General features: G+C 36.5%; 1 pseudogene; it reads left to right on the top strand.

Annotated features, from left to right (window-relative positions):
• Positions 1–450: 450 nt before the first annotated feature.
• Arpc1a-ps1 (actin related protein 2/3 complex, subunit 1A, pseudogene 1) lies at positions 451–9,091 on the top strand (annotated as a pseudogene).
• The last annotated feature ends 2,529 nt before the right edge of the window (positions 9,092–11,620 follow it).

Genomic DNA, 11,620 nt, shown 5'->3' on the forward strand with positions numbered 1-11,620 from the left:
AACAAGGAAGTTTTCACTTAAAGAACAGATGTGTGGAAAATAAAGACCAATTCTGATTTTAAACACTACAGAAATAGCTTACAGCAAGTGCCTCATTTTCTGCATTTTAAAGCTGTACTTTGAAGAGTGAAAAGACTATTATTTTAGACCACGTGAAAATTTTAGTGACAGTTGTATAGGATGAAAATCATATTTTTAACTTTTAAAATTTGTTTAAATTGTCATACCAAGTATTGGATATAAATTTTTTTATAATGATCTTATTATCTAGACTGACTCTGATCACTATCCTACAATGCTAACCCCCACTTGATATCAATTTTACTGTATTTTTTAATACATCAATGCCATGGGAAATTGTTTTGCTCTATGGCTTTGTTCACGGGAGACCATAAAATGAGACTCTCTGAATAAACCCAGGTGTGATAAGAAACTGATTTCTTTACCAGAATGGCTTCTTGGATCTGTTTCCATGTTTATTTTTTGGATTCGGTGGTTAATTTGGTTTCTAATCATGCTTTTGACCCCATTTCCAGACAGTTTGTGGTAACGGGAGAAGAAAGGCCCTGCAGTAGGTAATTAAGTCTGCAAACGCCGTGCTGCTTACTCTTCATTGCAGCCGATAACCAGAGTGCTGTTGCTCGAGTGTAAAATGCAGAAATTAATGATCCTATGTAATACAGATTAGGGCTTTCATTTTAAAAACTATCAATGCGGAAGAACAAAGGTGGGGAAAGCAGCATGATATTTGGATTTTCAATATCTAGTAAGGATTGCAAATTTTTAAAGAGCTTTCTGAGCAAAGACTAATCAAAATTCTCCTTATGTTCTACAGTGATTGATTAGTTCAGAACTCAAATATATTATTGCCCCATTGAATCTTTGAAAAGGCACAATTAGACACATTTGTACATGTCTTTTCACTGGTAAACATGTCCTTTTGTTTCTTCAGATCAAATGGAGATACTAAAGGCATTGAACACACTGAGTATCACACAGTAACTACTCATAAAGAGTTCCATGTTTGAATTAAATGTGTTCTTTCCCTATAGAGGAAATATAAAGTAATATATGAGAATCAATAAAACAGCATACTTATTTTTAAAAGAATGGTCTCGTAAGATTTCTATTTGCATTGTTTTTTTTACCCCTAATTATAGCCACCTAAATTACGAAGTCAACCTAGTTTAACCTATCGTTGTAATTTACCCATCATAAGAAAATAGTATTCCAATAAAATAAAAATATTTGTTAATACAAAGCTTGAGGCCCTGAAATGCACATGTTTCAGACTGTGATCATTCCTCAGTATGTGAGTATCCTAATATTCTCCATCAGCAGCATCAATTTAATCCAGATCCATGATCATATTGATGTATTTTTGTTCCTTCTTATTTAGACCACTTTATTTTATTTCACATCTGTTTATGGTTAGCCATTGTTAAAAACATTGTTCTTATAAAATTAATTCTCACTTGCCATTAGTAATAAATTAGTAAATCTGGTCAACATTTCATTATACTAGTCAGTTTTCTGTCACTGTCACAAAAATGCCTGAGAAAGATCAAAGATTTATTGGACTTCACAATCACAAAGATTTCCACCCATATCCATTTGTCTTAATGAGACAGAGCATTCCAGTAAGGACACATGACTGTGAGAAAGACTCAGCAAGGGAGCAAATAAAGAAATAGGCACATGACAAAGTACAGTGACATGTACAGAATGTCTCATGGCCTTCATCTAGTTCCTACCTTCTATGTTTCACTTCCCCCAAACTCATGCAATTATTATAATCTCAGTAATAAATTAATCACCAACAGTAAAGAGTACTCATCATCAAATCAGTCTGCAAAATTTCACCTCTGAGCACTGCTACATAAAAGAAACCGAGCCCTTCTGTTCTCCATCTGCATCCAGTGCTGGGGCAGTCCCAAAGCCTTCATACACTAAACCTGAATGCAGAGATCTGTTCTGCCAAGAGAGCACTTTTCCACCTAAACCCAGAGGCCCCAGGTAGGACCCCACTTTTTCTCCATTGACTGTCCAAAGAGAGACCATCCATAGTGCACAGGACTCAGGAGCAACAAGACAGCCTGGGACTAGACCTTTCAGATCTCCCTCTGTGCCCAGAGCTGGGGCTGTCTCATAGCCCTAGGACCCAAAACCTGCCAGCAGAGAGCTGGTTTCTGAGGAGCACTCTCACTCCTAAGACCACAGCCTCACAAGCATATAGGCTCACAAGCATATAGACTTATAGGCTCAGAGGAGACACAAGTCAGAGACAGCAAGACCAAATAACAAAGAGATAACCAGATGGTAAGAGGCCAGAACAAGAACCTAAGCAACAAAAACCAAGACTACTTGCCATCACCAGAACCCAGAACAACAAATACTGGATATCCAAACACACAGGAAAAGCAAGATTTGTATTTAAAATCACATCTCATGATGATGATAGAGGACATTAAGAAAGACATAAATAACTACCTTAAAGAAATACAGGACAGGACAGGTAAACAGGTAGAAGCCCTTAAAGAGAAAACACAAAAATCATCAAAGAATTACTGGAAACACAAGCAAACAAGTGAAGAAATTGAAAAATAAAATCCAAAGTCTAAAAAATGGAAATAGAAACAATAAAGAAACCACAACGTGTGACATCCCTGGAGATAGAAAATCTAGGACAGAGATCAGGAGTCATAGACACAAACATCACCAGTAGAACACAAGAGATTAAAGGGAGAATCTCAGGGACAGAAGATACCATAGAAAACTTTGAAATAATAATTAAAGAAAATTAAGAAAAGCAAAATCTCCTAAACCAAAAGATCCAGGAAATTCAGGATACAATGAGAAGACCAAACATTAGAATAATAGGTATAGAAGGGAGCAAAGATTCCCATCTTAAAGGGCCAGTAATTATCATCAACAAAGTTAGAGAAGAAAACTTCCCTAACCTAAAGAAGCAGATGCCCATGAACATACAAGAAGCCTACAGAAGTCCACACAGATTGGACAAGAAAAGAAATTCCTCCCTTCACATAATAGTCAAAACATCAAATACATAAAACAAAGAAAGATTATTAAAAGCAGTAAGGGGATAAAGGTCAAGTAACATATAAAAACAGATCTATCAGAATTACATGAGACTTCTCAACAGAGACTATGAAATATAAATGATCTTAGACAGATATCATACAGGTAATAAGAGAACACAAGTGTCAACATAGGCTACTATATCCAACAAAACTCTAAATTAACATAAATGGAAAAACCAAGATATTCCATTACAAAACCAAATTTACAAAATACTTTTCCACAAATCCAGCCGTAAAAAGAATAATAGATAGAAAACTCCAACACAAGGAGGGAAACTACATCCTAGAAAAAGCAAGGAAGTAAACTTCTTGCAAGAAACCCAAAAAAAGATAGCCGCACAAACAATCCCTCTTCTAATAATAAAAATAACAGAAAACAATCACTATTGCTTAGTATCTCTTAACATCAGTTGACTTAATTCCCCAATAAAAAGGCATAGACTAACAGAATGGATACATAAACAGTATCCTGCATTTTGATGACTACAGAAATTGCACCTCAGTGACAAAGACAGACACCACCTAAGAGTAAAAGTCTGGGAATTTTTTTTCCAAGCAAATAGTCCCAAGAAAGAAGCTGGAGCAGCCATCCTAATATCAAATAAAATCGACTTTCAACCAAAACTTATCAGAAAAGATAAGGAAGGACACTTCATTCTCATCAGAAGAAAATTCTACCAAGTTGAACTTTCAAATCTGAATATCTATGCTAAAAGTGCAAGAGAACCCACATTCATAAAAAAAACTTTACTAAAGCTAAAAGCATACATTGCAACATACACAATAATAATAATAGATTTCAACACCCCACTCTTATCAATGTACAGATTATAGAAACAGAAACTAAACAGAGACCTCCTGAAACTATCAGAACTTATGAAACAAATGGATTTAATAGACAGCCATAGAACATTTAGTCCTAAAACAAAACAGTATACCTTTTTCATACCACCTCATGGTATCTTCTGAAAAATCGACCATATAATTGGTCACAAATTCTTCAATAGATAGAGGGAGATTGCAATTATCCTGTGTTATCTATCACATCACCATGGAATAAGGCTTGTCTTCAATAATAACAAAAACAACATAAAGCCCAAATGCACATGGGAACTGAACAATTCTCTACTGAATGACAACTTTGTAAAGGAAGATAGAAAGATAGTAAAGACATTTTAGAATTTAAAGAAAATGAAGACACAACATACACAAACATATGTGATACAATGAGAGGATGCTAAGAGGAAAACTCATAGCTCCGAGAGCCTGAGAAAAGAAGTTAACAGCTTGACAGCACACCTGGAAGCTATAGAACAAAAAGAAGCAAATACACCCATGAGGAGTAGAGGGCAGAAAATAATCAAACTCAGAGCTGAAATCAACCAAGTAGAAATAACAACAACAACAAAAAAAATCAGGAGCTTGTTCTTTGAGAAAATCAACAAGATAGATAAACACTTAGTCAGACTAACCAGACAGCACAGAGACCATATCTAAATTAACAAACTCAGAAATGAAAAGAGAGACATAACAAGAGAAACCGAGGAAATTAAAAAATAATTATTAGATCCTACTACAAAATTCTATATTCAACAAACCTGAAAAATCTGGAAGAAATGAATTATTTTCTAGGCAGATACCAGGTACCAAAGTAAAGATGGAATCACATAAACTATCTAAATAGTTCCATAATGCCTAAAGAAATAGAAGCGGTCAATAAAATCTCCCCACCAAAATAAGCCCAGGGCCAGATGGGTTTAAGTGCAGAATTCTATCAGACCTTCAAAGAAGACCTAATACCAATACTCTTCAAACTATTTCACAAAATAGAAACAGAGGGAACACTATCCAATTTGTTCTTTGAAGCCACAATTATGCTTATTCCTAAACCACACAAAGACCCTATGAAGAAAGAAAAATTCAGACTAATTTCCTTCATGAATCTCGATGCAAAAATACTCAATAAAATTCTCAAAAACTGAGTCTAAGAACACATCAAAAGGATCATTCACAGTGATCAAGTAGGCTTCATCCCAGGGATGCAAGGATAGTTCAGTATATGGAAATCCATCAATGTAATCCACTATATAAATAGACTCAGGTGAAAAAAATAACAGATAATAATCTAATGAGATGCTGAGAAAGAAGTTAACAAAATTCAACATGCTTCATGATAAAAATCTTGGAAAGATCAGGCATTCAATGCCCACACCTAAACATTGTAAAAGCAATATATAGTAAAACAGTAGCCAATATCAAACTAATGGAGAGAAACTTGAAGCAATTTGCCTAAAATCAGGGACTAGACCAGACTGCCCACTCTCTCCCTACCTATTAAATATAGTAATTGAAGTTCTAGCCAGAGCAATAAGACATCGAAAGGAGATCAAAGGGATACAAATTGGAAAGGAAGAAGTCAAAATTTCACTTTTTGCAGATGATATGATAATATACTCAAGTGACCCCAAAATTCCACCAGAGAACTCCTAAACCTGATAACCAACTTCAGCAACGTACCTGGATATAACTCAAACAAATCAGTAGCCTTATTCTACTCAATAGATAAACAGGCTGAGATTAAAATCAGGGAAATAACACCCTTTGCAATTGCCACAAATAAAACAAAATACCTCAGTGTGACTCTAAGCAAGAAAGTGAAAGATCTGTAATCAAGAACTTCATGTGTCAGAAGAAAGACATCAAAGAAGATCTCACAAGACAGAAAGATTTCCCATGCTCATGGCTTGGCAAGATTAATGTAGTAAAAATGGCCCTCTTGCCTAAAGCAATCTAAAGATTCAATGCAATTCCCATCACAATTCCTAATCAATTCTTCATAGAATTAGAAAGAGGAATTTTCAAGTTCATCTGGAAAAGAAAAAATCCAGGATTCCAGAAATTATTCTCAACAATAAAAGAACTTCTGAAGGAACCACCATCCCTGACCTCAAGCTGTATTACAGAGCAATCATGATAAAAACTGCATATATTGGTACAAAGACATGCAGGTAGATCAGTGTAATAGAATTGAAGACCAAGAAATGAACCAACTCATCTATGGTCACTTAATCATTTGCAAAGGATCTGAAACTCTCCAATCGAAAAAAAAAAAAAAGACAGCATATTCAACAAATGGTGCTTGTTCAACTGGAGGTCTGCAAATAGAATAATGCATATTGACCCACTCTTATCTCCTTGTACAAAAGTTAAATACAAGTGGATCAAAGACCACTGCATAAAAGTCAACAAAATAAAACTATTAGAAGGGAAAGTGGAGAAGAGCCTTGAACACAAAGGCACAGTGGAAAATTTTCTGAACAGATCAAAAGTGAGTTCTGTTCTAAGATCAAGAATCAATAAGTGGGACCCCATAAATTGCAAATTTTCTGAAAGAAAAAGGACACTGTTAATAGGACATAAATGCAACCAACAGATTGTGGAAATATTTTTACCAAACCTATATCCAATAGAGGGCTAATGTCTAATATATACAAAGAACTCAAGAAATTAGACTCCCAAGAATCAAATAAACCTCTTTAAAAATGTGTACAGAATTAAACAAAGAATTTTCAACTGAGGAATCCCAAATGCCTGAGAAACACCTACAGAAATGTTCAACATCCTTAGTCAGCAGAGAAATGCAAATCAAAACAGTGCTGAGATTCTATCTCACACCAGTCAGAATGGCCAAAATCAGAAACTCAGATGACAGCAGATGCTGGCAAGGATGTAAAGGAATAGGGACAATCCTCCACTGTTGGTGGATTGTAAGATGGTACAACCACTCTGGAAATCAGTCTGGAGGTTCCTCAGAAAATAAGACATAGTACTACCTGAAGTTCCAGCTAAACTACTCCTGGGCATATATACCCAAAACTTCCTCCAACATCTCACAAGGACACATGTTCCACTATGTTCATAGCACCCTTATTTATAATAGGCAGAGACTGGAAAGAACCCAGATGCCCTTCAACAGAGGAATGGATACAGAAATTTTTGTGCATTTACATAATGGATTACTACTCAGATATTGTAAACAATGACTACATGTAATTCTTAGGCAAATTAATGCAACTAGAAATTACAATCCTGAGTGAGGAAACCCAGGCACAAAAGAACACACATGGTATGCACTCACTGATACATGAGTATTATCCCAAAAGCTTAGATTACCTAAGAAAAAATTCACACATCATATAAAGTCCAAGAATAAGGAAAACTAAAATGTGGATTCTTCATTTCATCTTAGATGGGAGAACAAAATACTCATGGAAGGAAATACAGGGACAAGTGGAGCATTGACTGAAGAAATGGTCATCCAGAGACTGTCCCACCTTGGGATCCATCTCATATGCAGCCACCAAACCCAGTTACCACTGCTGATGCCAGGAAGTGCTTGCTAATAGGAGCCAGATATGGGTGTCTCCTGAGAGACTCTTATAGATCCCTATTGATACAGATGATGGTTTCAGCTAACCATTAGACTGAACAAGGGCACGCTGATGGATGAGGTAGAGAAAAGACTGAAGGAGCTGAAGGGTTTTGCAACACCATAGGAAAACAACAATATCAACCAGCCAAACCCCACCAGAGATCCCTGGGACTAAACCACCAACCAATATGTACACATGAAGGGACCCATGACTGGAGCCACATATGTAGCAGAAGATGGCATTGTCCAGCATCAATAGGAAGAAAAGCCCTTGCTACTTTGAAGGTTTGTTTCTTCAATGTAAGGTAATGCCAGGGTTTTGAAGTTGGAGTGGGTGGGAGTGGAAGCATCCTCAGAGAAGAAGGAAGGGTAGGGGGAAGGATGATTTGGGAGAAAGGGATAACATTCAAAATGTAAATTCATAAAATATTCAGGAAAAATAAAATTAAAATTAAAAAATAGAAATTAGAGAATAAAACTATAAAGGACACCGAGTCTTGATATGATATTGCAAAATCAACCCATAGCATTTTTAAGAGAATACCACTGAATTCTTCAAATTACAAATATATTAATATAGTGTAGTCATATATTCTATAAGAATGGAAATGACATTACATTATATATGAAGACAGTCGAGCCTAAAGTTGGCAACACCATTCTGGTGTTTGGGGAAAGTACAAAGTAATAAACAATGTATGATCCTTTAATTGACATCATTGAGTCTGAAACATGAATTTAAAAAATTTAGGGATTCATTAGCCACTCTCTCTGGGCTTCCCTCCTCTGTCACCACTTTCCCAGATCCTGTTCTTGGCTATTGACCAGAGTCTTGAATCAGATCATATGTGCTGGCCTCTGGACCACCTGAACTCAGATTTCTGACCTTTCAAAACCCTTAATTAGATCTTTGCATCAGTTTCTGTTAGAGCCAATGAACTACCTGCCAAGTCTAGGACAGAGATCATACCCAGATCCCCCTTAGCTTCAATAATGGTGAAGTGAAAATCTACACAAGGAAGGTGAGTCAGTTGGTGAAAGCACATGAGTTGAAGGAACACAATAGATACATCACAGGTATAGCATCCCAAGAGCTGCTGTCATGTTACTTGCCTGGTAAACTGCAAGGCCTGTGTCTACAGTCAGAAGAATGGTATCTGGAAACACACCATGATGTTCCGCAGTATTAAGTGCGACATCTCTCTTGTGAAGAGGTCCTCACTCAAGTTCAAGTTTGGGGAGCAAAGCACAGCTTGTCTCTGTTTGTTACTTTGAGTTGAAAAATGACTGGTGGGAGAGTATTCACACTAAGTTCCAAGGTTCTCAGCTTTGATTGACACTCCAACAATATTTGACTCAATGCAGGCTCATGTGATTAAATGCAGAGTGTTTTCTGCCTGCATCATAGGTGGATGAGAAGCCAGCTCGAACATGCTGGGGCACAAAGAAGCTTTTTGGTCAGTTGGTCTTTGAGTTTGGTGGCAGCAGCACCAGAATCTGGGTTCATGACACCGTGGTTGTCCATGACAGTCTCAAAAATCATGCAAGATTCAACTGAGAAAACAGAGTTCCTGGCACTGCTGAGTATGCAGTTCATCTCAAAGAATGACATTAGAGATGCTGCCCATAATTTCTGCCAATTACTTTTTAGCTGTGATGACCATGGTTGTTTGGTCTTTGGGTCTGAGATAGACATCCCAAAACAGAGCATCCATGGGGTGCTTCTGTAATATGGGAAAGAAGGGCAAAGCACTGCCTTGGAGACAATATATCAGAGCAGCATTCCTCAAAAGTGTATTTATGAGACATATACACAAGGTTGTTAAATATTTTGCACTACTCACATTGATAGAGTCATGACAATTTGGGATTTCAAGACCCTACATTTCCGTCCCCTGAAAATTGTGAATCCAATGTGCGCATTTGACATCTAGCACAAAGAACATTACTAAACACACTGTGCAATTAGCATGATGGTGAGGATCATCGGTCCATGGAAATACAGTCACAGTAACCATTGACTAGATGTGTTCATGTGAATATTTTTGTTGTAGTGTTTGTTTTAAAGACAACAGTGGTTTGGGTTTTTTTGTTTCATTTCATTTGTTTCGATTTTGATAATTTATTCAATTTTAACCAAAGCTTCTCTTTAAGTGTTTATAATGGACGATTGTCACACTAACTGAAAAGGTAGGGAAATTATGAATAGCATCTGCTAAAATAAAAAGATAAAGAAAAATAAGAAAAAGGAAAATGTTGAGTTTGGAAAAATTAGAAACAATACCCCTATTCTATCACTTCAAAAGTAAAATTTGACTGGGATCTCTAAAATATGATCCAGAATGAAAGGTTTTGCTCCCCTTTGGCAGTTGGGAAAGCATTTGGCGTGCTGATCTGGCACAGTCTCTAGCCTGTATTAGTAAAATTGCTAACACAGGAAGAGCAGCATTTGGTGCATGTTGGTAACCATTCTAATCTATTTGTAAAATATGCTATGCTGCATTGTTTTCTAAACAGAGGAAAATGGAGCTTTGGCATGCATCCTGATCAGAGTATGATCAAAAGAACTTCTCTTTTTTTCAAATATCAGTATTTTTATTATTTATAAAAATCATTATATTATATTTATATTATTGCTTTTGTTCTTTGGAGACAAGGTTTCTCTAACAGTCCTGGCTGTCCTGAAACTCAGTTTGTAAACCAGGCTAGCCTCAATTCAGAGATCCACCTGCCTCTGCTTTCTGAGTGCTGGGATTAAAAGTGTGTGCAACCACCATCTGCCCATATTTTTATTCTTTTTCTTTTTTTTCTTTTTCCCTATCTTTATTAAATTGGGTATTTCTTATTTACATTTCAAATGTTATTCCCTTTCTAGGTTTCCAAGCCAATATACCCCTAGCCCCTCCCCCTCCCTAAAGTGATGCCAGGAGTTACAATAATGAAGTCTACAGCCAAGCACCTGTGCTTTGCAGTTCAATTTTTACTTTGGCTAAGACTCACTCAAAGACTCAATGTTTATTCATTCCAACAGATACATTAGATTAACATTAAATAACATCCTGTCTTTCACGTTAAATTCAACAGCTACCATGCTACCCTCACTAATAAAAGCACCAACCAGCCCTGTATGTTGTGCCCCATCACATTAACACTGTGACTCAATCTGGTCCTTTCAGCACAATTGATCTCTGATCTCTTCCTTCCTATATAAATTATGTATGCAGATTTTACTTCTTATAGCATTTCTGAAAGTCAAGTCAAAATATTCTTCCGTTATTTTTAACCAACATAATATAGGTGAAAGCAGCATGCTACAGCCATTAGACAACCTGTGCTCTTAGTCTGACTCCGTACTTCTAAGAAGTATACACAAAAAGATTTCCAGATCAATTATTCACTAGTATGCCCATGCTATTCATGTGAAACATTTATTCCCTTCAGTGGCCCCTAATGAGGACCTCAGAGGTCTTTGGATCTATCCCACTAATATTTGAAACATGACTGGCACCAGGGAGTACAGAAGTTGATATGACCAATGAGTACGAATTTAGGGAGAAAAATATGTTCCTATTCCCCCCCCCTTCCAATGATCAGTTTACTAGCATCTTTTTAGTTGAATTTCAGAATGATTTACCTGGTTACAACAAATTAATAATTAAGTTGAAAAGACATACTGCCATAATGGAGTAGATAGCTTGTGTTTTAGTAACCACAGCTGAGAGTTTATACTTTTATATTGTATGATTTATATATTTCCATCTAACTGTTTCTGTCTTGCAGATAAGAACAAAGAGTTAAAGACATGCAGTGATCAACTAATTCATTCAGCAGAAAAACCAGGATTCTAATGTCCAGTTGAAAATATGAACAAGTACAAATAAAAAAAGCTTTTAATTAATTAACTAATTAATATCCCAAACATTGCTCCCCTCACAAAGTTCCTCCTACCATCCCCCTCCCTTCTCCATTGAAAGTCCCCCACTGCAACCTCCACTCATATCCCCTCTCTGCAGGATTAGGTGCATTCTTACCCACTGGGGCCAGGCAGTGCAGCCCTGTTGGGAAACAAATTCTACAGTCAAGCTCT

Source organism: Rattus norvegicus, chromosome 2, assembly GCF_021556685.1.
Source record: "Rattus norvegicus strain SHRSP/BbbUtx chromosome 2, alternate assembly SHRSP_T2T, whole genome shotgun sequence".
In the NCBI taxonomy this organism is placed as follows: Eukaryota; Metazoa; Chordata; class Mammalia; order Rodentia; family Muridae; genus Rattus; species Rattus norvegicus.